Source organism: Neophocaena asiaeorientalis, unplaced genomic scaffold (genome assembly GCF_003031525.2).
Source record: "Neophocaena asiaeorientalis asiaeorientalis breed wild unplaced genomic scaffold, Neophocaena_asiaeorientalis_V1.1 scaffold78, whole genome shotgun sequence".
Lineage (NCBI taxonomy): Eukaryota > Metazoa > Chordata > Mammalia > Artiodactyla > Phocoenidae > Neophocaena > Neophocaena asiaeorientalis.
In genome coordinates, this window is record NW_020175018.1 from 15,985,783 (window position 1) to 16,012,640 (window position 26,858).

Sequence of the window (26,858 nt, forward strand, 5' to 3'; positions counted from 1 at the left end):
GCGGATACAAACATTCAGTGCATAAGATGGTCCATCTGTTCAAGATGGCACAGGCCTGGTGAGTGCCTGGCCAGGTGCTCCACCATTATTCCAAGAAGCAGGGCTGTGTGCACTGGCCCCAGAGCCATGCTTAGTCTTGGGGACAGCATCCCTCCTCCCCCTCACTAGAGCACTGCTGGCCTTCCCCTGTCCCTGCACAAGGGTAGCGGCTCTAATTTTAATGGAGTCACTGCTTCTTTGAAAAGTTCAGCTTTTAACACTGCAATCGCTCCCCACGTACTCTTGCCCTCAACTATCACTCCGGAAAAGCTAACTGCTGATAGCCAAAGTAAGAAGAAAGCTCCATTGAGAAAGAGGTTTTAAAACAGCTTGTAGGTAAAAGAGGGGGAAAAGGTCAGTCTTTTCTTCTCAAGAATTCAGTGCTTTATCATCTCTCTTTGCTGCTACATAATGAAATATTAGCATCAGACAGATCCTCTTAGAAGGCATACTAGGGAACGAGAGACATAATACCCTATTGCAAATCAGCCAGGTGCAAGTGTCTGCACAAATTTCTTAGAGTTGTGCAATGAAAAAGAGACCTTTCATGGAAAATACGAGCCCATTACATCAAAATGTGCTTTTTAAAATACTCAGATGTTGGAAACCTATGTGTAATAGAAGGCAAAATGTATCCAAAATTGGAGCCGGAGGTCTTCTTGTTGCACATGGTAGAATGAACAGTCATGTTCACTATACTCCCTCCCCAAACCACAAAAACTACAGCAAACAAATACACAGGGGGTGTTAAGTCCCAAGGATAAAGAGAATAGGAGAGGAGATGACAACAGAAAAGAGGTCAACTAAACTGTAGAATACAGAAAGCACATGGGCCAGCACTACCTCAGCAGAGAGCAGTACTTGAAACCTACCCTGGCTGGCGGGAGGTGGGAAGGAGAGGGGAACAGGGTTAGGGAGGCTGGGAGGGTAGAATGAGTCAATAAAGAGCAAAGTGAACTAGACTGTAGAATTTCCAAAGACAGAGGAAGTAGAGGCACCCAGTGTGGTGGAAGGCCAGTGGGGTGGGAATAAAAACAAGGAGTATAGGTTAAGTCTTTTGTAAACATAGATCCCTACTCCCATCAGAAGCCAGGAGAGGCTGACCTAGAGGGTCTCAGAGACATCTGAAAACAGGGGGACAAGTCTGCACTCTGAATGGCGAGACAGTCATCCACCCCCAGCCTTCACAACAATCGTGGTTCACTATATGGTTTGGCTGTGAACAACACCTCATAGTCATGATAGTATAAAAACTGAGTAACGGGGCTTCCCTGGTGGCGCAGTGGTTGAGAGTCCGCCTGCCGATGCAGGGGACACGGGTTCGCGCCCCGGTCCGGGAAGATCCCACGTGCCGCGGGGTGGCTGGGCCCGTGAGCCACTGGCCGCTGAGCCTGCGCGTCCGGAGCCTGTGCTCCGCAACGGGAGAGGCCACAACAGTGAGAGGCCCGCGTACCACAAAAAAAATTAAAAAAAAAACAAAACAATAACTGAGTATCAATTAAAGCAAATTGATGGGGAAAAGGTGGGATATGAGAGTTAAATCTGTCTTCCATCGTGGAGTCAAAAGATGACATCTAAAATAGCAGTCTAAGCAAGTTGTTAAGAAAGACTGTAGGCAAGTATCCAAAGAAACAACTAAAAGAGTTCAAAGGAGTTCCCTCCAGGGAGTGGCATGTGGTACAGTCAAAGGACGAATGCTTTTGTTATAAATCTTGTAGGATTACTTATTCACCTTTCTGTATGCCTTTGATGAAAATAAAAACGATAATAGAAAACAGAAAGTAGAGCCTCAAAGTTAAGCAGGTCCTGAAAATGTAAGCCCCTGCATACTACAAACTGTGTGTCATCACCTGGGGACTCTTAGTCTACTATAGCAACACTTAATTTTATTTCAAGTTTTACTGCAGCAGTTAAAGGCTTTTATAACAGCAGATGCCTTCCCTCCCACACATCAATTAATTTGCAAATTATCTCAGGTTGCAGAAATAATGAGGTGCAGAAAGCTTCTTTCCACTGGCGAGCACCGCCAGGAGAAGGTAGATGTGGTGGGCGAGGTGATGACTGTGATGACAGCTGCAAGCCAGAGCAGCCCGGGCTCTGGAGGACGCTCCGCCATTAGCCCGCTAGCCCCGAGGACCCGTCCCTGGCCTCAAATCAAGAGAAAGAACATAACGGCAACCACCATGAAAGATGGAAAAACAGTGGAAAAATTCTAGAGACGCTCAAGGGAGTGAGAGACTGTCTCTGCCTCATGAAATAAAACCATGGTTTTTATGCTCCTTTTTATAGCTTCTCATTCGGTGTTTACCAAGAAAGTAAACTTTTTGAGAAGAAATGATGAGGTGCTCTCAGTTCAACTTTGGACTGTGGTTTGGCAAAACCACCTATCGAGCCCACACATTCGATTTCTTTTCTTCTTTCTGAAAGAGCTGAACCGAAGTAACCAAAGTTGTTTCAAAACACAGGGTTGGAAATAGTTACACGGCTTCTGGCTCTGCCGAAGAACTGTTTCTTTTCTCGCTTTCACTTAAATCTCTTTTTTCAATGACCCAAATGATAAGATGAACAAGAAGACACTTTATCATTTTCACCTATGCAAATAACATTTTGTACGGAACAAGGCAGCAACTGTAGATCTTAACACCTTGAGGAGCTGACAGGGCACATGAGGCAGAGCCCATCGGTAGGAATGGCAAACACCCCCAGCGCCAGGGTCCATTTCCCTGGTTCCACTTGCTCTAGGAAAGTCCTCTTTTCCACCCAGCCTCCCTCTTGGCATCTTGCCCCCCCCACCCCGAAGCCCTGAGTGAAGCCCCTTTCCTCATGGGCAGCGCCTGACACTGCAGCCCACGCTGAGCCATCTTTCTGGTCTGTGATAAATTGTCTGAGTGTGAACAAGCATTTCAGAAGGCTTCCTGCTTTGAGAATTCACCTTTCCAACGAATTCAATAGGTGTCTACAGCAGCCTGCCAGATAGCAAACACACATTTTCTCCTTCACAACTGGTCCTGTGCAGAAGTAATCTATCACGCAAATCTTGTTCATTCCCCACCAGCCGAAAGCAGTCTCACGCACGGCGTTTGTCCCTCTAAACACACCACTCTATTAAGAATGCCCGTCAGAGCCTCTGGAGTTTGAGGACAATAATTTTCTTTACACGCTTGTGAAAGCAATCCGAAGTTCCCCTGACATTTTCTGACCTGGCACTGTCTGTAAAGGGCACAGGTTAACACGTTTAAGAAAAGATCACATACAATAATATATACATCATGAAGATTCCTGGGACATTGTTTGGTCCAGGACTTCAGATTCAATACCATTATCACCAAGAAAAGAAACAGCTTTTCCTTCCACTCGCACACCATACTGCGCTCCAAAAGCACCATTAAAATGCCAACAAAGGCATTTTCGGATCTACAATCATTTGACATTTTTGCTAAGGAAATTCAAATTTGAAAAACTTTGGTAAATTTAGAGTCTTGTGAAGTACCACCCGCCTCCCCTTCCACTCCCCTAAAAAGGGCAAGAAAATTCATCATCAAAGGTTACCCCTCCCTCGAATGTCATCAGAGTGTGGCATTTCAGCACATACATTTGTGTACATAAATCTCCAACTGTTCTGAGATCTCCACCATCGCTGGCATAACCGGATGAGTTAATAATGGCACGGCTGCCTTCCTAAACTCCTTTTCATTTTCTCTTCATTTCTGTTGGTGTAACTTAGGCCCTCGGTGTTCCGTGCAAGTCTCTGGATTCTATTTGGCCTAAATGTAAGAGGGAGACACCTTCCTTCCTTCCCCTACCAGCCCCCCTCTCCCCACTCAAGAATCCAAGGACATTCATAACTTGGTGATAAAAAATACACTATTTTTATTTCAAAAATTCAATCATAACACATTCCCTTCTTTAAAAATTTTATAGCATCTACACTTTCAATTTGGGATTTCTCATTCACGCTAGGTGAGCCTCTTATGTTCTATATTAAATGCAAGGCATGTGTGATCGGTACTATTAATAATATAACAGTGCCAATCTCAGAAGCAGCAACACAGCACTGACACAGAGCCCCTCTGAAGAGGTGTGGAATCGTGAGTACCACGGCAATATTATTAAACACACGGGAATAAAGAATGTGCCTTACTGCTCTGCCCCTCCCAGCTAAAGAATCAGGAGGAATTTTTCCTCTTTCCCAAAGGCATAACATATCATTAGCTCTCATAAATATAAACAGATCTGAAACAAAAACAAGGGATTACCTTTATTAGATTCAAGGAAGAAAGAGGAGGTGAGTTTTAAAGTATTCATGGACAAATCAAGATTATAAATTCATCAAAGTGTATCAGACTCAAGGATTTAAGGTCACTAAAGTCACCTTTTATGATTATGACAATAAAATAAACCCCAGTTCTCACTTCTTCAAGAACCAGCTTCCTAACAAAGCTTGCCCTTCACCTTGATATCATCACAGTGCTCTGTCCAAGGATGCAACTTGGGAAATGCTCTCTAGAGACGTCTGTAGAAGAATCCAAGGTATACCTCACTCCCAGGTCCGAAGGAAGGCTAAAAATGAGCAAGTGGTGGAGAGGAGAACCTCAAGGCGATCGCTTGGGTTTCTGACACGTTATCAGGAAGACATTTAACAGCACCCTCCCTGTTTCCTCAGCAATCCCACGCACTGTTTAACTTAGGGATGGTTCCTCCCCCTGCATGCAGTGGACTCAGGCAGAGTTCCTAACCGGGCACTGTCTGTGGCCATCACCCTTCTCCTGTCTGGCTGTGAGCACAGGTCAACGAGAAAGAGACTCAAGGTAGGAGGACACTACATACAGGGTTTTGTTTTGTTTTTCATTTCATTCTTTTTTTTAAAATTCTTTATTGAAATATAGCTGACTTACAATGTCTTTATTATAAAACATCCGATTGTCGAGAGTAAAAAATGGGGACTGTCTGTGCTGAGACTTCGGCTCACAGGTATGTGAAGGTGGCCTAGTTCGTTCACAGCACGATGAATTCGCCAGAGCACGCGCACGTACGCACACACACACGTGTACACACATGCACGCTCACCTCAAATGAGCAGCACAGAAACAGAAAAGACAAATCAAGACTCCTAGTCTACACAACTTCTGAAACGATAACGATAGCCTCTAAGTGCCTAGCGAGTGCCAGGCATTTAGTACTTACGACCCAATAAAGGAGAAGGTGTTCTCACGAACCTCACTTCACCTTTAAGGGAAGAAGCTTAGGGAAGTTAAGTTCCTTGACCAAAGTCACACAGCTGATCTCAGGTCCAAAGGAGCCCAACCCTGCAAGTTTAATGACTAAGCTATACTGCCTTGTCAAATAGAGTTTCACTCATTCAATAATGAATGATTAAAAAAAATAATAGTGAATGATAGTTATAGATATGTATTGCAAATCTAGTACGCCTGGCACAGCTCTAAGTACAATACTGGGAATAAAGCAACGAACAAGGCAGACTCCCATCCTCACGGAGAGTACATTCCAGAGGGGCACGGGAAAGACAACGAACAAAAGGAATAAGGAAAACACGCAGGATGAGCAACGTCAGGAGCGGGGGAGCAGGTGGGGGTAGCGGGGGGGGGGGGGACAGTACTCAATAGGGTGGTCAAGGAAGGCCTCTCTGAGAAGGTGCCATTTGAGCCAAGACCTGAAGGTGCAAAGGCATCTCGAGGTACCCAAGGAAACTCTGGACAGAGGAGGAGACGCAAGCACGGTCTGTCTGGCACGCCCTGACGGTAAGAACCCCAGAGGGGAGCCTTTTTCGGGACAGCTGCAGGCTATACCTGCGCTGCTTCTCTCCCTCGGGCGCCCGTGGGTGGGTGAGCAGGTCTCCGGCCTCCCCGCCGCCACACGTGATGGCTGACCGGGCTGGTGCTAAGCCCGGGCCTCCTCTCTCTCCAGCCCCATTCGCCAAAGTTCATTCCACACGAGGAGCACTCGTCCTGACACTGCTCATTCCACACGTCCTCCCACGCCTGGCTACACACAGGTAAGAGTGTGGTAATGTACTTTTGTTTGCCCGTTGCATTAACAAAGATCTAAAGACTAGATGAAACCGAGTGCAAGGCAGAAAACACGCACTTGGTCTCTGTTGGTGGAGAGTGTAAACCGGTACAACTACCCTGAACGGCAAGTGGACAGTGTCTACCAAAAGGGTAAACGCAGTTCCCCTTACGCCAGAGACTCCTCTAGAAACTTACTGGACATCTGGGCAAACGCTAACACGCCAGGATACCTGCCGTGGCATGGACTAGAATAACCTAAATTATTATTACTAATAACCTAAATTCCCTCTATGGAGAGCTGGGCATGGCACCTCCACAGAGTAGGCTCGGAGCAGCTGTTTAAAAAAGAATGAGGTAAGAGTGGTGAGGATGAAATACTGGTCTTTCAAAAGAATACGTCTGACAGGAATTGCAGCCGTAAATGAAGATCCCTTCGTTCTTAGGAGTAGAGGGTCAGGATACAGGATATCTACGCTCCAATGCTTTAGCAAAAAATATAATAATGATAGCATGCATAATGACAAAGATAAAGTAAATGTGGTTGAATCCAGTTAAAGAGTATACAGAGTTTAAGGCACTATTCTTCCTTATGACTTTTCTGAAAGCTGGAAATATTTTCAAAATAAAAAGTTTAAGAAAAGTGTCAAGACCATGGCCCATCATCGCTAGGGGAAAGCTCTACGACACGCAGATGACCGGGAGCCCCTTCAAGGAGCAGGCATCCAGGCCGGTACCCGACGCAGGCTGAGAAGGGGCGGGGCGGAAAACCTCTCTGTGGCAATAACTAGCCCAAAGCTTCAGTCAGTCAGTTACCACACAATCCCCTGACCCAGCCGGAGAGGCAATAACGCAAGTTCCGACACAGATGCTGGGTCAGGGGCCATGCAGCCCACGCTCCCACCCACACATCTTCCCAGTCCAGCCCAGCGGGAGCTGACATTCTGACTGATGGCTGTGAAGGACCTGCAAACTCCTCAAAAGAAAAATAAAAGAATAAACAGGATGAAAATACATTTGTGTGCTGGGTTTCTTAAAGTAGAAAAAGAGATATTTTGGAAACACCTGAAAAAGCCAGAGAACAAAAATAATATCTGGCTAGCTTTTTTTTTTTTTTTTTTTTGGGGTGCACCGGGTCTTAGCTGCAGCAGGCGGGCTCCTTAGTTGTGGCACGTGAACTCTTAGTTGCGGCATGCACGTGGGATCTAGTTCCCTGACCAGGGATCGAACCCAGGCCCCCTGCATTGGGAGCACAGAGTCTTATCCACTGTGCCACCAGGGAAGTCCCCTGGATAGCATTTGATAAATAAGAACACCTCATTTTCCTAAGCGTCTGGATGCACTCGGAATACAGGTCATTTGGTTTATCTGTTATTGTGTTTTAACTGTATTAGTAATTCATATGTCGGGAATGCCAACATCCCCTGCTTATTAAGAGTGAACATGTTGCAATAGTTTGGGTTTGAATGTTGGCTCTGCCCTTTAGGACCTGAATGATCTTAGGCAAGTGACTTAACCTCTTTTTACCCCAATTTCAAAAACATATAATACACATAATTTCATAGGGTTGTCTGTGAAAACTAAAACACACCATTCACCGCAGAAATATTACTGATTCTATTTCCAGGTACAGTGCTAGGTGCTAGGGATACAGCTTTGAGCCTCATGGAGCTTACAGCCTGTTAAGTATAGCTAGACATTAAATAGATAACCCCCGAAACTAAAAATTCACAAACCTTTGTGACAAATGACTCAACAAAAAGGCCCAGTGCTGAAAGCCTAGGCCAGGACATTCCCAGCAGAAGGAACAGCATGTGAAAAAGCAGAGGGAAGGGGGAGCTTGTGAAAGTGAAAGGCGAAAGTGCGTGTGAAATGTTGAATCACAGTGCTGGGAGCAGGGGAAGCCCTCCACAAAGGGCGTGGTAATAACGGAAGCCACCAGACAAGAAGCACACCCTGACCATCGTATGCACGTAGTACTCCATTTATCGTGGAGAATGGGAAGCCTGAGTCACAGAGCAAATAATCAGAGTCGAAATGAGTGTAATCTTAATTTACGGGCTCACTATATATGGGGTTGCTATATATTCCGATCACTTTCTGAAATGACTTTCTGACTGAGTGTTGCCTATGGAATGAAAGCATGAACAGTAACAGCTGTGTGAGGTTTTCAAGCCCACGGTTCAGTTCTGTACCTGGGCACCAGCTTGTTCAGCCACAAATCGCCCCAGGCATCTACACAAAATAAGAGTAAGGTAGGCCCTTAGAACAGTGGTTCTAGCAGTTGAAAGACTAGTTACTGGCATACAAAACAAACAGCGAGCCATCGAAGTCCACGGAGTGGATGGTAATTCATATTTCAGAATCTGAAGCTTGGACGGTAGAGAGAGCAGATGGCTGTGCGATATGCAAACACATCCACAGCAACAATGGGCTCGAGCTGCCTTCGGTGGCCGAGAGCGAACTAGAGCTGCCGGGCGGTGAGGGGAAAGGACAACGGTCTGGCCAAGAGGCTCCTGGGGACATCACAAAATGCCAACAGGCAAAACAGGCAGGGCTCTCCCCGAGCAGCTGGGCCCAGGCAGAAGAGGCACGTTTCTTGCACACAAGCTTTGGCCAAAACAGAGAGCGTTCCCGCGCCAGAAGTAAGAGCAGCGTGCAGATCTCTGGATCCAGCAGTGACGTGTCATCTGTCTCCCCAATACCAGCTAAATCCCGCCTGCCCCACGGATGCCACAAGCTGGGTAGTGGGAGGACAGATGAGTGACGCAACAACTAAGGTGCAAAGAATCCGCAGAAGTTATAGTCGGGAGGATGCGACCTTTCATCTAGTACACGCTGCTACATATTTAAGAAAAAACAAAAAAAGGCCCAAAGAGAAAGTGGCTTCACCAAGGCGACACTTTCATCCATTTCTTTCACTCATTCATTCGTTCGTTCAACAAATATTTATGGACTGCTTCCTAAAATGTGCCAGGCATCTTCTAAGCCCTTGGCAAACATCAATGAAATAAACAAAGAATATGTCCTAGTAGAGAAAGACAGACGATAAGCACTTTTCCTTTTTAAAGTAAAATATACGGTATGTTAGAAGATGAAACGCATTATGGTTTTAACACGTGCAGGCTAGGGAGGCTGGAAGCGAGGGTGCTGCAACGTTAAATACGGTGCTTACTGAGAAGAAGATGAAGCCTGAGTAAAGATTTGAAGATGAGGATACAGACAGGCGGCTATTCAGAGGAAGAACGGTCAGCCCAGAGGCCCTGAGGTGGAGATGGGAGCGCACCTCGGATGTCTCGGAATCAGGAAGGAGGCTACTGGCTGGAGCAGAGACAGCAAAGGAGAGAGGAGAAGTGCAGGGCTGGGAAGGGTGGTGGGCAGATCTCACGGGGTGTGGAAGGCCACCGAAAGCATGGTGGCCTTTACTCTGGGACAGATGGGAGCCACTGCAGGGCCTGAAGCAGAGGAGTGACATGCCTGGACCTTCCTCACTAAAGGACACCCTGACTGCTGGTCAAGACTAGGCTACAGAAGCAGGGAGAGTCACCAAGTCCAGGGCAGGCCCAGAACAAGAAAATGAATGTCAACCCGGTCTAACAAGGGCTTCAGATTTAAGTGGTAATATTTTGGTCCTTTTACTTTCAACTTGGACTTCTAAATTGCAAGGAATGTCATAGACCAAAATAACTCCCCACAGGATAAAGAGTTAATGATTTTCAGAGGGGAGAAGAACGTCTCAGGCTTCAAAAAAAAGTAAGAACACAAACAGAACTATTAGTAGATTTGATGTTCAAATGCTTCATCATCAAACCTGTCATTTACTGCGTGAGTGCAACGTGTCAGGCGCTTTGCTGAGAGGCAGGAGGGCTCAGGGGCCGGCGGAGGGCACGGCTCTGGGCCCAGACTTCACCACCACCCCGCCGTGGGAGATAAGCTCTCAGCCCCCTGAAATGAGAATGGTAATAGTAACTGTACACATGCCTTAGGGCTGCTGTGGGGATTAAACGTGTTAATTCAAGACAAAACCTCACCCACTGCCTGGCGCTCAATAAGCCACTGTCATGACTAGCTGCCACAGTGCAGTCCACCTATGGGCCCCAGGCCGCCACACTGAGGGAGGAGGAGGAGGCGGGGCCTCACGGTTGCGGACACTGAGCTGAACCGCCCCCCCACCCCCGCCGCCCAGGCTGTCTGATGTCAGAGGCCACGCTGGGCCCGTGTCAGCTTGGGAGGGACTCCTTCAAGTGAGTCCACCTGGAGAGCGAATGAGGACACCACCGCCCAAGGATGAGGAAAAGAAGCCAGGGGGCGGGTGTCCACCGGAGCAGAATCACGCCCCGTGTGGGCCAGGGGACACTATGACACACAACACTGGGTCCCACCTCGAGGCGGTTTCACAAGGGACACCCTTCACCTCTGTGACCACAGGTCCATCCCTTATAAAAGATATTACCTATGGCCTCTCTTCTGGCTCTGAAATGTCATGGTTCTGTGTTTTGGACTTTTTTGTTTGCCTGTTTCCTAAGACCATAGAAGGGGGAGAAGTATCAATAAAAAAGCAGGACAATTTGATAAAGAGGAAACAGACAACACATACTCCCCCCTCACAAACATTTTCTGATACGATACATCTCACTCACAGTACCACACCGTGATCAACCATTCCGCGTCACTTTTCAAGATGTTGTCAGATAGAAATTGATTACTTGTGAGATTTCAGCTCGTCGTGCTCAGCATCCGTCCTGACACACGGGTCAATCGACACTAAACAAAACCAGGCCTTTCAAGCCGTCGGAGCCTCACTCTCCTCCCTGAGGCGGGGAACTGAATTATTAAACGATGAAGAGCAAGTGTCGCCACCTCTTTGCTTTACTTCCCTGTGGGAGAACAGGTGAAACTACACGAGGTGAGAGACTGCGTGGCAGGTGACTTGAGAGCAGTCATTTATAAAACACATACATGTAATGCGGGGGATGGAGTGGCGGGGCAACGAGGAAAGGGGCTGAGCGGGCCGAGGTGACTCCACACACAGAAAAGGCGTCACCTGACGCGAGCCTGCCCATGCGAATGTCACGAGAAAGCTATAAATAAGGCCGCAAATCTATACGCTGGGCAAAAGTGTGTCGCGGCAAACAAATACTAAGGCAGCATGTTTACTTTTAGCCATGTCCTGATGGGGACAATCGGCGGGCTTAACTACACCCAGACCTTTTAGCCCATTGAAATAAATCTGGATCAAGGACACGAGGGCCCCAATAAGAAGTATGAGAGGCGACAAAGTATTACGCTTACTCAGCAGGTTTTCACTTCTTCCCGCTGGCACGTCCCAGGCACATGCACTCCACTCCACACTCGCACACCAGCACACACTTCAGGATGTGCTAGGGAGGCTCCAGCAACATTTTAATTCTCCCCCTTCTTTTGCTAATTTCAGAGATAACGGATGCTTACCTTAGTCATTTCGCCTCGTGCTGAGACTGGGTGAGGGAAGGGATCTGCAGCCGTGCTCCAAAGAGCCAGGCTGCACCCGCGGCCAGGATCCAGGGCCACGGAGGTTCCAGCATGACTCCGGGGGGCGCCGCTCACGATTCATCAGTGGAGCAGTGCAAGGCAGGGACCGCATTACGCACGTGACCAAACCATCGGCAGCAAAGGAGGATAAAAAGGAGGAAAGGGAAAGAACAAAATCGAGCTGAAGAAGAGGGGCATAGACGGGAAGCACAAAAAGAACAAAAGGCAGGTCAAGAGAGGGCCGCCAACGTCAGCATCCCTTAGTGCCTGACTTGGGCGAGGACGCAGAGGAGGAGACGCACCGACAGAGGGGAGAGGAGCATGGTGCGGTGACGCGGAGGGCGCAGCACAGACACAGTCATGGGGGAGCCAGGCTCCAGTGGGTCGGACTGAGCACACAGACGTGTGTGCGTATTCTCCCTGTTCTCACGTCCTCTGTCTTTCACCGTCAGCCTGGTGATTCAGAGGCGAGGAGCAACTGCATGGACACTAAGCTTTGGAAAGGACAAGGTACGGAAAGCGTACGGGAGTGGCACTGAATGGACATTTAACTTCTGGGAATCCAGCCTTGTGCCGGCGAGTGGCTGTACGGTGCCCACAGAGCTCATCCGCGCCCCCCCCACCCCGCCCGGGGCTGCGGGCTCCCCTCGTGGAGTTGGCCGGCCTGCAGTGCTCCTGTGTGTGTCGACAGAGCTCTAGCTGTGAGCTGAACCCCTGCTGCTGAAAAATGTGCAGCCACAGGAGCTGTGGACCAAAAAAAAAAAAAAAAAATTCTGTTTTTAAATTTTTAAATACTGTGTGGCTTAGAAACTTAGGACCGAAGTCCAGATTAGTACCGTGTGGCAAGAAAAGGGGGCGCTGGGGGGGATTCAGTCTGAAGCAATTACGTGCAAGCACATGCATGGGGTCTGGCCTATGATGGCAGCTGCCACTGACTTTCTTCTTCTCAAGAATGCAAATGATTAAGATAGATTAAATACCTACTTTGCTTGAATACTCTTGATAATGAGTTTCTTTCCTTCTTTTAAGGGTGTTTGATGTTGGCAGTTGATGGATCTTGAGTTAAATTGTTTTAATTCAGAACAGCACCATCTGTTGTTAGGATCTGCCGGCTCAAGACAGGAGGCAAGACACCACCGCTGAGAGCCAGCGAAGGTGAGAAGCAAACGGTGCAGATGTTGGCGCAGAGAGGTGGGTGGCAGGGTGGAGAGAGCACTGTGCGGGGAGTTCAGAGACTGCGATTCTTGCCTCACCTCGGCCTCTGAGTGCCCATGAGATCTGGGACTCGATTTCTTCTTCTACAAAACGGGAGACTGGCTTGAAGGCGGCGATGACGGTGACACTGGCATTCACAACTGGCAGCTACGATATTTAGTGCGTGCTGTGTGCCTGGCACTGAGAGGAGAGCATTACACAAACGAACTCACCTATACCCTTTTGATACCCTGTTTAGACTCCTTATGCCCGAGAGTATGTGTACTAATGCTGTCCCCATTTCACAGCTGAGAAAATCGGACTCAGAGAGGTAAAGTCACTTGCCCAAGGTCACACAGCTAAGAGTGGGAAAGCCAAAATACGTGTCTGACTCCGGAGACAGACTGCGCTGCGCAGACTGCGCCCAGCAGCCACTTAAGAGCCTTCGAAGAGCCCTGGGATTCCTGCCCCTCCAGTATCCAGAGCCCAGCGGCTACACTCTGCCTTTGCTCTGAGTCCTCACTGAAGCAAAAGCCAAAGTAAAAGCTAAGCAATTCTGCTCCTGGAATCTTAGATCTGGGAGTGGACTCGGCTGCACCCGGCAGTACTGCAAGACAGGTCTCATTTCACTGGGCTCCACTTTCAGTCCACATCTGTGACCCGAATATTGAAGTGAGTTGTAAAAATTAACTAGACCTGAACTAGATCCAGTGGAAAATCCCCAGCATTTGATTTTTGAAAGGCTCGCTGAGTATCTTCCAAGATATGCTTATTCACTTGGAACCATGGCATTGACCGTATAAAAGGGGTGACGGGGCTTCCCTGGTGGCGCAGTGGTTGAGAGTCTGCCTGCCGATGCAGGGGACACGGGTTCGTGCCCCGGTCCGGGAAGATCCCACATGCTGCGGAGCGGCTGAGCCCGTGAGCAATGGCCGCTGAGCCTCAGAGTCCGAAGCCTGTGCTCCGCAACGGGGGAGGCCACAACAGTGAGAGGCCCGCGTACCGCAAAAAAAAAAAAGGGGTGACGGTGTTCCCATTAATCGTGTGGACATTACCTCGACCAAGCCTAGATATGGGAACAAGTTAGGGGGGCCATCAGGTTGCTTTGTGAGGGGCAAGGTAAGTTTTCTAGTAACATCTGAAGTGGGCAAATATAAACCCTCGGTAATAAAAGCACTACCTCCAAACAATTTGAATGTACTCTTCAGAAATCTATACAATTAAAATTAGGAGATGAGGAGGACATCATACTCCCCAGAAAATGAGCAGATAGTGCGGTGTTTCAAAAGAGAAAGGAAAAGTAACAACCTACCAGAAGCTCAAGATTTAGGTGCTAGCATCGCAGTTATTTTTACTGCCAGACTCTGGGCAACTCGTTTAACCTTTAAGGCTCCATTTTCCCAGCTACCATCTTAAAAAAAGGGGGGGCGGGGTAGTAGGTAAAAATGTCTGCCTTCAGGAAATAATAAACTCAAAATCGGGAACAGTGCATGGTGGGGTGCACTGGGGGAGCTGGAGGGGGAGGGGCTCAAGCACCTGGGCAGGAACTGTCCCCTGGCTTGGTTTCTTAAACTAGGAGTAGGTACACAAGTATTCACTTTCTTATTATTTATGCATTTCAGTATGAATAGCTTCATAGTTTACATATAAAATCTGGCATAATTTCAAAAAGAAGAAACTCTTCTGATTGCCCTAATGTGGAGAGCAAATGAAAATATATTCTATCAGAAAACAGTAAACGATGACTTCAATTAAAATTTAAGTTAACAGATTTAAAAAGGAAGTCTAATGGTCAGTGCCGTAATTTATGATTCAGGAAAAGGAGTCTTGGTGTGAGAGAACCAACTTTCGACAGCACAGTGGACAGATACCAATAAAATAAATGAGAAACCATCCAACCGAAAGAAGGGCCAAAGCATGAATGAGCAAAGTGCAAACGAAGACACACAAATACCACTTCCTCCTGGGGAGCTGGCAGAGCTCTTCTTCCGTTAATATCCGGCATTGACAAAAATCACGGGAACTGGCACCTGCACACACTGTGGTCCAGGGTGTCAGCCGGGACTTATTTTCTTCCTCACAATTGCTATAATTTCCAAATTTCTGTAATAAACCTGTAACTTTCATCATTTAAAATTAATTTTTTAAGTGACTCATGAGTTTACTGAAAGGAAAAAAGAAAAAAAAAAGACAAAGGGTGGACAGAGAGGCAGGAGAAGGGAAGGAGGGAGAAGAAAGAAGGAAAGGGGAGCCTGAGGCTTGGCTCCAGGCTCGGCAGCTGCGGGCCTGGCACAGGTCACTAGTTCTCCAGGCTCGGTTTTCTCCTCCATGAAAGAGGGACAACAATGCATATGTCAGAGTCGCTTCCAGGTTGAGAAATAACGTAAAGCACCTGGCACGGTGTCTGAGAGTTTTACAGGTGCACAACGAATGCTCTTTTTCTTATCACTCCTATTTCTCACGGCCGCCGCTTCTTCAGGGGTCTTTCATCAGAAACCCTGGAGGGAGAAGGGGCTGGTGCCCACGAGGTCTGTCCTCAGGGGCGATGAGAGAGGCAGGAGGATGATGCAGGCTTCCCCCATCCCCAGGGTGGCTGGTCTATTGGCAGCCTGTCCGCCCAATGCACCACATTCTTAGTTTGCAAGCTAACGTTGTTTCTAATTATCTGCTTTGCAGTTGGATCTGCTGACCTCGCATCTGAAGGACAATCCTGCATCTGCTTAAATGATCAAAAACAGTGCACATTTTACCCACAAAGTCCGTGGCTGGAAAATTACCTGTAGAACTGAGTCAAAATGAAGACACTCATTTAATTTGTTTTGTTTCTGGTCAGTTTTCATTTAACAAGGAGCATGCCATTAACAAGGCAAAAATAAAATTTATTTAATTTAGTGGAAATGCATTAAAAACAGGGCAAGGTTTTAATCAAAAGTGTTATCTCACGCCACACACCAAAAGTAATTGTAGATCGATTAGAGTTAAAAGTATGAAATCGGGCTTCCCTGGTGGCGCAGTGGTTGAGAGTCCGCCTGCCGATGCAGGGGATACGGGTTCATGCCCCGGTCCAGGAAGAAGAAAAACATGGGAAAAACAAGATGTGACCATCTCAACAACTACTTTCTTCGTTTAAAAGAGACATGAGACAAAAAGAAAAAGACCAACAGATTTGACTAAATAAATACTTTAAAACTTCTGTGGGTTAAAGAAATATATATAACAAAATCTAAGGCAAGCAAATTGGGAAGAATATATACAAAAGCAAAAAACCTTAATAGTAATAATGTTAAAGAAAAACAATGAAAAATATTTGCACAAAGTATGCCAAGATATGTATTCAAGAATATTCCCTGCAGCATATTTTTAAGTATAAAATAACTAGGCAACCTGTCTATCAATATGAGAAAGTAAAATATAGTGGCTATATCCATATAGTGGAATAGCATATGTATGGTGTACATACATATGATCTATATGATATATTACTGAATGAAAGGGTTTAGTAATGAAATGAAATGTTTAGTAAGATCCACTTTTGTTGTTGTTAATTACACACACACACACACACACACAGGAAAAGGTCCTAGAGAACTATTCATCAAGCTGTTAATGGTGGTTATATCAAAAAAAGGAAAAAAAAAAAGTGGTTACATCTGAGTGGTAGGGGTAAAAGGGTGGGGAGGAACCCCACCCTAGCCCTTCACTTTTTACTTTTTAGACCTCTGTGCTTGTTTGTTTTACAACAAACGTATTATCTTACAATTCCACAGAAAGCAATACTGTGGCAGCCACTTCCAACTACTTGTCAATATCTATTCTCCTTTACTTTCTTAGAAACAGAAGCCCAAGTTTTTAAACAGGAGCCACTGCTGCCCAGCCAAAAGACTATATTTCTCAGCAATCCTCGCATCTAGGTATAGCCAAGTGTCTAAGTTCCGACCAACAAACAAAATGTTCTGGCAGGTTCTGCGAAACCTTAAAAGCTCATGATGACTGCCCTCCGCTCTTTCTTCTTCCAGGTTGCTGCTAGGAATGAGAACGTGATGATGGCTGGAGCTCCAGCAGCCATACCGGACAACTTGGGAATGAAAGTTATGCATGGCAAAGCAGTAAGATAAACGGAACCTCGGTCCCTGACAATACGGAGCTCCCGTTACCAACCCTGGAATATTTTGAAAGGACTATGGCATCTACAGCCAAACCTGATCCTGATATAAATACATTTATATGTCTAAACTTAGCAAATTAATAGGCAATGATCTGAATTGACAAATAAAGAGAAGAAAAGAAATACACCTAGGAAATAATATAGAGGTGAAAGTTCAATCTCACTACTAATTAAGGAAATAAACAAACACAGTAAACTGCTGTGGTTCACCTATCAACTAAGTAAAGATGGGAATGTTTTTGTCTTATTTTGACAATTTTTTCCAATACTCATCTTTTCACACACTGAAATGGGCCAACTGGTATTGCCATGGATTGTCAAGTGGTATAGTCATTTTGGAAAGCCAGCTGGTAATATGTACCAAGAGTGTTTTTAAAAATCCATACTGCATATCAGACCCAGGTAACAGTGAGCATTCTCCACCCTGCCTCTCCACTGACTGCAGCTATGAAACCTGGACAGCACGTACGGAGCGGTTATCTGAGGAGTCTGAGAAGTAAACAGTAGCAGATGAATTAAGAAAGAAGACCAGAAGGCAGAGCACCACTGAACCAGGGATGAGCGAACCATCTATCTCTACCATTATCCTCTACTATCCCCCAGCCTAAACTCAACGCTGCCCCAAACTGGAAGTATGCATCTCTAGTTCTGGCTCAAAGAGTGGGAAAAGGGTCACCTAGTTCAGAGAGAGTTGGCAAAACCGTCAGCTGTTGGGTTTTTTTCTCCTCTCCATTCTCTCATGTCCCAGCTCCTCAGCAACTGTAGCAGTGGCAGTGACAACAGCATTAGCAGCTGCAATGGGAAACCAAAAGGGCCTGAAATTTTGAGGGGAGGTAAATTTCCTTTCCAATCAGAAGAGCTGTAGACCAAAGGGAGTGGAGGAACATGCCCCCACCCTTTTATTCTCTCTCTGCCGTCCCATTACTTTGTCCCAAACGCAATAGTGAGAAACACATAGCAGGGCAGGGCAAATAAAGCCCCAGCTTTCTAGCCATGGACCAGAAAGGAGAGGCCCACAGAATCAGAAAGTAAGAGAGATGGCAGAAAAAGGCGTGCCTGGGGAAGCAAACTCCTAAAGTTGTTTATGAACTCCTGTACAAGCATGGGTTTGCCCCTGGAGAGCATAAAATACATTCTTACTTAACAACTTGACTATGGGATAGAGGATCACCGAGTCACAAACACTGAGTGGCATAAACATGAAACAGACTGGAATAGCCACAAAAAGCCTTTGAAAACAAAACACTGAAACCACAGCCCGTTGAAGGCTGATCTGAACCCGCAGTCTAAAACCCAACAGGGTCGACTGCCTGCTAAAACAAAAACATCCATACTCGCCACAGAATTTAAACAGTTTCCGAACGTAACGTAATAATGAAAATGTCTAGGATACAATCCAACATTACTTGGCATATAAATGATGAGGAAAATTTCAATTCAAATAGGTAAGGTAAACATACCACTACAAGATGACAGAGATGTTGGAATTTTCTGCCGAAGGCATTAAATGGCTACTATAAAAATGCTCCAACACGTAAGGGCAAACACTCTTGAAATGAATAGAAAACTAGAAAGTCTCAGCAAAGAAAGAGCAGATACAAAGCAGAGCTAAATGGAATTTTCAGAAGTGAAGGACAGAAACACACACACACATATCTTCGACCACTTGGCACCTCTGCAGTAGTTCAACTGATAACCTATGGTTTTATAATAAAGCCTGTCCAAATCCTGAAAAGTAAAAAAATCCATACCCTTTGACCCAATAAATCATACTTCAGGGGCTCTATTCTTAGAAAGTACTCCTAAGCAAAGATAAAACTTTGTGCATGAAGATGTTTATCCCATCAATATTTGTAACAGTGGTAAACTAAATGTCCAATCTAATAGGGAAATAGTATGGGAAACTATGGTACATGTCCTGAATAGAATATTATAGTTTTTAAATTTTAAATTTTTTGAATACTACAGAATAATGTTACGGTATCATTAAAAAAAATTCTTGGGATATAATGGGAAACGGGGTGGGGGTAGTTTTGACTGTATATGAAGAATGAATACAACAAAACTAAACACAAAAACAGTTACCTTGGGCTTCCCTGGTGGCCCAGTGGTTGAGAGTCTGCCTGCCAATGCAGGGGACACGGGTTCGTGCCCCGGTCCGGGAAGATCCCACATGCCGACTAGAAGGAAAGAATATTAGTGTTAATGGTGTTAAACTAAGTAAAGGGATTATAGATGACTTTTTTTCTTCTTTCTGCTTCTCTGTTTTTCAGATTGGAAAAATAAGCACATATTACTTTGAAAATAATAATTAACTACTTCCTGCCTCCCCCGAAATTTTCCCTATCTTGCACTCTCAACATGATCTCTCAAGATACTAAGTCACATTACAGATTTTCCAACCAAAATTTTTCTCTCAGGATTGAAAAAAATGTTTCTTGAATGCAGGAATCTCAATTACTCTTGTTTCTAACCCTCCAGTCAAACACTTGGCAAGGAAAAATATTCCTACTGCTGATGGTTAATAAGTAATGTGAAATTATTCAGAACTACTCAAATCAGAACAGTCCTCCTTATTAGGAAAAAAATTTTTAATATGACACATTTGCAAGAACGCCATTCCGAAGCAGCTTGGTCTCTATGGACAATTACAGAATGTCAAGCTGTCACACAGATGCCATTAATAACTAAACTGTTCTTTTGATTCCTCCTAACTTAAAGGTCCCCACCTTGCAAACTGTCAAGGAGGCCCCTTCCCCTCCATCTGTTCTACTGTACCAGGCTTAACATGAAAGGCCAACAGCAGAACCCCTCTGGGCCCGTCATCCTGGCCCTTCAACCACATGGATAAGCCAGCCCACTCGGTGGCCACGGTCTGTCCTTCATCCGACACCCTGGTTACGGGGGAGGGGAGCAGGGATTGGCAGCATGCTGGGGTCTCATCACTCACGTTACAATTTCCAGAAGCAACGCAGACCATTCCTAAACCAGAGAAAATTAGCTGTGACTAATTTTCAGGCTAAAAAATGCACACTGGGTTTCTGCCCTTTAAGCATTGGTGTAACTGCTTAGTTAATTAGAGCTGTGCTGTTAAAAGCAAACAGCACCAAAGGAGAGCACAGGGTCAACTCAGGTACCTGGGCAATCTGGCATCTTCTTCAATCTCCTTGAAATGTGATTAAGCATAACCTTTAAGAGTAGTGGCTCACCAATCAATTTTGGTGAAACAATCTTGCATGGGACACAAGAGCGTGCCCTGTAGAGGGAGGAACCTACCATGGCAGCAGGGCATAACCATCTCACTGTGCAGAAAAAGTTACCGAGATTTATCTCAATTGATTTTACTTGCAAGGAAAACACATCATAAAACCGCAACCTCAGCTGGACACTGAAGGTCGGTCTTGGCTTCTTGAGGCATGAACTTGATATCAATAGTTATTAGGACACATTCATACAAGATACACAGGAGAGATGGAAAGAAGATGCTGGTAATCCTACTTAATCCTGATGCGGCCCTAAATCAGGCTCTGCAGACTGTGGGAAAATTCAAGGAGAAACTTCAGTATTCCTGAGATGAGATTCTTTTTTTTTGGCGATACGCGGGCCTCTCACTGCTGTGGCCTCTCCCGTTGCGGAGCACAGGCTCCGGACGCACAGGCTCAGCGGCCATGGCTCACGAGCCCAGCCGCTCCACGGCATGTGGGATCTTCCCGGACCGGGGCACGAACCGGTGTCCCCTGCATCTGCAGGCAGACTCTCAACCACTGCGCCACCAGGGCAGCCCCTGAGATGAGATTCTGTGTGCGTGTGCTCATCTTTGGAGCCAGAACAGCAGCAAAGTGGTGAGTCTAGAGCCCCATGAAGGGAGACATTGTGCAAGGGGCTGGAAGATCACCAGCGTCGATGCTTCACTGCTCCTGCACTTCTCGGTGACAAGTTAGTGAGACCCGGTCCAGTGTCCAGCAGAGAACTAGAACAGAACGTTGAGACCTGGACAGGACCTTACAATCAGAAAGGGCTGAGAAAGAAACACAGCAATTCGAGCACTCAGCAGCTGATACTTAATTTCTGCTCCACCAACTGTCGACAAGGCTGGTTCCCAGAGCCCCACATTACCCTAACCACACATTCAATCCTCGGGAAAAGTAGAAAAGTGAAAACACTGCCAGAAAGAAATGGAGGCAATCCAAAGAGAGCAAGAAAAGGTAAAATTTCTTCAAAAGAAACCAGAGTTGGGATGTGTGTGTGTACACACAGGTTTTACACGGTTTTAAAATAAAGTTATTCCTTTTTCTTAAACCTAACACCACAAAGTGTTCTTGAGCCCAAGAAATTGGAGGAATAAAATGTTTCTTACACTGTGGAACAGGCCTGATCATATTTATTACCAATTCAACAAACATCGGGGCATTACTTGTGACATAATACAAATGGTACTTAACTACGAATCAGGAAACAAGGGGTCCAGTCACAAGCAGGTGGCATGGGAAAGCACCCCAGAAGAGGTGAGGGCAGGTGGGCCTTTTGGGATAGGGAGGATCTGGGAAAAGGGAGGAGCAAAGGATGTTTCAGAAGAGGTACAGTATCAGCAGGAGGGAAATGTGGAATCCAAGTTGACAGAAGACTGACTAGTCTGCCTACAGCAGGGTACACTTAGGGCGACAGACGGGAGAGGCAGCCAGGGTGGGCTGCGGTCGGAATGCCAGGCTAAGGAGGGCAGGGGCCACCGTGGCTCACCACCCAGGACATCGCCGTGGCAGGAAGAAGGCAGGCCGCAGGCTGCAAATGTCCAAGAAGGGAAGTCACTGCAAGAGACAGGGTCCAGGCCGTGTCATACTCATGGGGAAGAGGACACTAGGAAGTCAATATAAATGACAGATGCGGAGTATCTTCCTTTGACAGTAAAAGATACTAACAGCAACAACTGTAGCAGAATGCCTTCAAAGGACTCTTGGGTTGGCTTTCTCGCCGTTTCTCTGTAGGGAAGGCTCTGCCGGTAGCTCCCTGCAAGAAGCCCCTGCCTCTCACACAGGCCTCCCCGCTCCCCACCTAAAGGAGCCCCACCCCCATCTGTTCCTAGCCTTTCATCCTGCTTTAGTGTGTCTTTAAAGCACTTCTTACTACCTGATGTTACTTACATTTTTTATTTGTACGCCCCCCACCCCTACCGAGAATAAAAGCTCCATGCGGGAAAGGACCTGAAGACTTTTTTCACTACTATACTGACAACACCTAAGCACACAGTAGGCATTCAATGCATATTGGATGAATGACTGAAAAGACTCAGTGATGGCCTCAATCAGCGTTTATCAATCATAACTTGTCCAAGGAAACCCTAGATTCAACACATACATACATATACATATATACATACATACACACACACCCATGCACATATACCTCACCCGACACACACATACTGCTACCAATGCTCTAATCAATCTATCCTTTTCAACTGAAGTGTCAAGACAGTAGCTTTTATAATCAATTGTGAGATGTTTCCCAAATAAGGTGTTCCCAGTAACAGTTAAAGTACATGAGACTGTCAATTATTTACTGATAAACAGATCAGATTCAAGGTTATCCCTCTAACATGTCTGCCACTCATTTGCACTTCAGTAAGCTTTCCTGAGTGAGAAAGAAAGGAGCAGAATTACAGCTGGCTGGTACATGGATTTCTAGAAGGATTAGCCCAAATGCCACATGTACTTCGTTCTAAAATCTGACAATGTTGGGGAGAAGAGAGGGCTTGTCTTAGCCACAGACTGACACCCTTTAACTGAGGGTCGCTTTCTTTCTCATCCCATCATTACAATACTTTTCAAAGACCTATGCCATCTCTTGCCCACATCCCTGAGCCAGACATCAAGACTGTGGAAATACGCACAGTTAAATTAAAAGGAGGGTTATAGCACTGGTCTATATGGCCCAGAGTTCTTTCCAGCCTCTAGATCTGTGTCATCCCATATAGTGGCCACTGGCCACATGTGGCTACTTAATTTAAATTTAATTTAAAAAAATTAAAAACGGAGTCCCTCAGTTTACACTAGCCACACTCCAGGTTACATGACAATAATACGTGTTACATGTCAACAGTTACAGGAGTAACCTAGAGAATGTTTCCATCATCACAGAAAGTGCTATTGGGCCTTCTGAATTCCTAAAATGAGTATGTCACGTGCGAGACGAACTGCAATGGAGGAGCCTGAAGCGCCCGAGCAGGCCTCTTCCCTTGCCGTCTTAACCGTGACGGGGCATTCAGCTTATGATCAATTGTGCAAAAGAGGAACCATAAAACAAACTGTGGTCCAGGAAAAAGGGCAACAGGAGAGAGTAACAGGGCTACCATTCACTTTCTGACTTATTTCATCCAGCCCTAGCATCAGCTTGGCCGAGATACGCGCGAGCTGCACACAGCAAAGCTGTCACAAGCAGAGATGGATGTGGCCACACAGAAAAGGGACCGTGAGGGAGGAAACCAGCATCGGCGAGTACCCGGATCTCTTGACTCCAGGAGAGTTGCCTTAAGACAGTTTTATTCTTTTACATTTCCTTTAAAAGGGGTCAGCTATTTGTCTGCAAACTTCTGCTTCACAAGCAAAGCCAAAACATCTTGGAGAAGGGCTGACATTTAATCTGCAAACAGTCCCTTTTTTGAGGTTTCATAATGAAAGATTAATTCCACACAGCGGCTATCTAGTAGTCATGCACTGAGTGTGTTTTGTTTTTTGTTTTTTTTTTTTTGAAATATACAACGGCTCTCAGGTTAAAGCCTAATAAGTCTGGGCGTAAGTAACATCGCAAAGGTAAGATTTAAATATACACACAATGAGAAAAAAAAAAAAATCTCTCCATAACAAAACCCAGTCAAACTTAGGAGCAGTGAGATTCTCCACACCCGCACTCCAGGTCAAGCGAAATTACGGCTCCATCCCGTTCTTTACGAATCGGCCCCTTAATAATTCCATGGAAAGGTGGCTCAGAAACCTGTTAGCTAGGCTATAAAGAAAAACACAGTAAGGAAAAGAAAGTAATAGGGCAGGAGGTGCTAATTTCTTTACACTAAGCACCAAAGATCTGAATACAGACGGGGGCTTCTGGGGAAGTGGGGGAAATAGGCAGGTTGGTTAGAGGAAAATGCTTCCTTCTTATACACACGGACACGGACACTCTAGTGAGTGCTTACTACATGCCAAACCCTACAGGGAGTCATCCATAGATATTACCTCAATTCTCACAATAACTCAGTGAGGAGGACAGTATCACCCCAATTTACATGCAAAAACTGAGGCACAGAGATATTAAGCAACATGGCAGAAGTCACACAGCCAGGAAATGGCAGAAGCAGGCTATGAACCCAGAAAGCCAGGTTCTAGAACGCAAGCTTGAAACCCTGGTGCCACAGTTCCGATGTTACTGCTCTGCTTTCTCCTACTGTTCTCCTTTGTGTGCGTTATGTTCCAGGCAAACCAGTCGAGTCTCATTAGCAGAATATAGACTTCACCAAAGTGTGTAAGATGGTGTCTACCAGCTGAGTCCTGGGCTGTTCCCAGGTGAACACTGTTTTTCACATTAGTAGCTCTGTATTACAATGTCTATTAGAAAACCCATACATAATTAATCATTAAAGAAGTCACAAAGTTTCCTTTTCAAAGAAAATATATTAAGGAAAAAAGTTAATCTATTTAAAAGGTATCAAGTAATCAAAAGTAAAAATGATATGGGAAGAAGAAGGTGGTATGGTAATCTCATTTTTTCAGATTGGCAAGTTCAGAAACCCAGTTTTTTAGCACCTTAATTTTTTTTTTTTTTAAACATTTGCTCACACTGCCCTTTCCACCTGGAATGTTCTTCCCATTTTCTTCTGCACCCTCCACGTCTGCCTGTCAAAAGCACAGACATCTTTCAGGGGCAGGTCAACACCACCCGCCACCCCCCCGCCCCCAGTCTTCTTCAGGGTGTACTGACCAGGGTCGTCTCCTCCAAAAGACCCTCAGAGACCCTCTGAGCCTTCCCAGTGTGGTTATGGCCCTCTGCTCTGTACCCCGCGGATGTGTCCTGCTCACCCCTCACTGCCCCGGAAGGCTTGCGAAGGCGGCCTGGTCTTCTCCAGGGCCCCACAGGGTCCAGCACACAAGGCCCTCCAGAAACACGTCCTAAAGGATCGTGCTGGGGCTGTGCAGAGCATTCTCAGGAGACGAGACCAGGTACTCCTCACTGCCGTCAACACAGCAGAAAAGGCGCAAAAGAGCTATGCTCCAAATACTTCCTGAAACAGGAGACTCCCGCAGAAAGGCTGGGAGCCCAATCTATAAACAACTGGAGATTATTTTTTCACTAATGCTCATCAGGTTTGATTGCAAGTCTGCGGGCCTAAACCAGGACTGAGCTTTCTGTAAGTCCTCCACAACGTGCCTCACCTTCTGTGAGAACTTTATAAACAAAATACAGTAATTAACCTTGGGACCACTGAAAACCACATGCACAACCAGACAAAATTAATATTTACAAGATCAAACAGGACAGCAAAGACGATTAAATCAACAAGGATTTAGATGTGGGTCAACCCAGACTCCAAACCACAAGTGAAACCTGCTGCTAGGATGCCTTCCACTCACTCACAGCACTGCTAAGCTGCTTCCAAGACAGAATGCTAGGAAGGGAAAGGCATGTGGCCTAATATTACACCATGGAGGGAGGACTCCTCATTACCCACGTGTTCACTGGGTCAACAGAGCAGCCAGGGCCACTAAATCCACAGAGAGTGCAAAAATCTCATTGTGGTCAAGCCTCCATCACGGCGCAATTGTAACGAGCAGTCCTGCTAAGAAAAGGAGCTATTTATTGAGCCCTTATTATATGTCAGGCACCACTGTAAGTGCTGCAGGCGTCTGAATTCACAGAAGCCACACGACACCCCAGTGGGGAGGCTGTTATGGTTAGGCCCCCTTCGCAGATGAGGAAGCGCGCAGGGGCTCGTCACTCAGCCCCAGGACACCCAGGAAGGACTTGGCAGAGAGGCAGGGCTTGAAGCTGGCATCAGACAGAGCCCAAGTGCTCAATCATCGTGTCATATTCTGCGTATCTAGCTTTGCAGTTTTACCCTCAAACGTAACTGACATAACATTTGCTCCCATTTCCACCATGATAATTATGGCATATTGTTTATTTTATGCCTTCATTAAGTAACTTCATTAAGTAGGACAAATAATGACCGTTTTTACAGCTCATTATTAGTCCTACAACGCACACTGCTCCTGCGAGAAACAAAGATTAATCTTCCTACATCGGCACGGACTCCTGGTTGGGGCCGTCACGACAGCGAAAAGGAGGAGCCGACCTCAACCTCATCAGCGGACGCCCTGGTAAACGCTCACATGGCGACCCATCCCCCGTCCCAGCGATTACATGAGAATTGCTGGGTGAAAACATCACCAACTTCCAAGCAGGCATGAGCCATTTCAGAAAAGCAACTTTCTGACTTTCAGAGTAAGAGAGGAAGGCATAGCCATGGTCCCCGAGGACTCATGACGTGCAGAGGAAGCTTCTGACTGGCTCAGCATGACTCCTTCCTCTAAGACCTGTCCGCCCCAACTCCATGGGCACATTCATTGGACCAGAGCAGTCAGCTGACTCCAGATTCCCTCGTGGAAAGTGGAACTGCAAGGCTCTTCGTCCAGCCCCTACTGCTCGCATCAACTGAGGTGATGTAAACACCAAGGCCACGAAGCTGTCTTGCTCGACCGAGTGCACCCACCTGCAGACAGAAAAGCCTGATGGAGACACACAAAGAGCCAGGGACAAGGGACCATGAGTCCTAGAGTGCCGAGACAGGCAGAGGCGTTGCTCTGGTTCCTGACGTCTTTCTGGTTCTCGGTGCCATCCCCCTGGAAGCCCTGGCTCCATTTCCTGCCTGCTGGTCC

At 46.2% G+C, this 26,858-nt stretch overlaps 1 protein-coding gene across 3 annotated transcripts in view; it reads right to left on the reverse strand.

Annotated features, from left to right (window-relative positions):
• Positions 1 to 26,858, reverse strand: part of MED27 (mediator complex subunit 27) — a 200,030-nt gene that overhangs the window by 149,728 nt on the left and 23,444 nt on the right. The window lies entirely within an intron of this gene.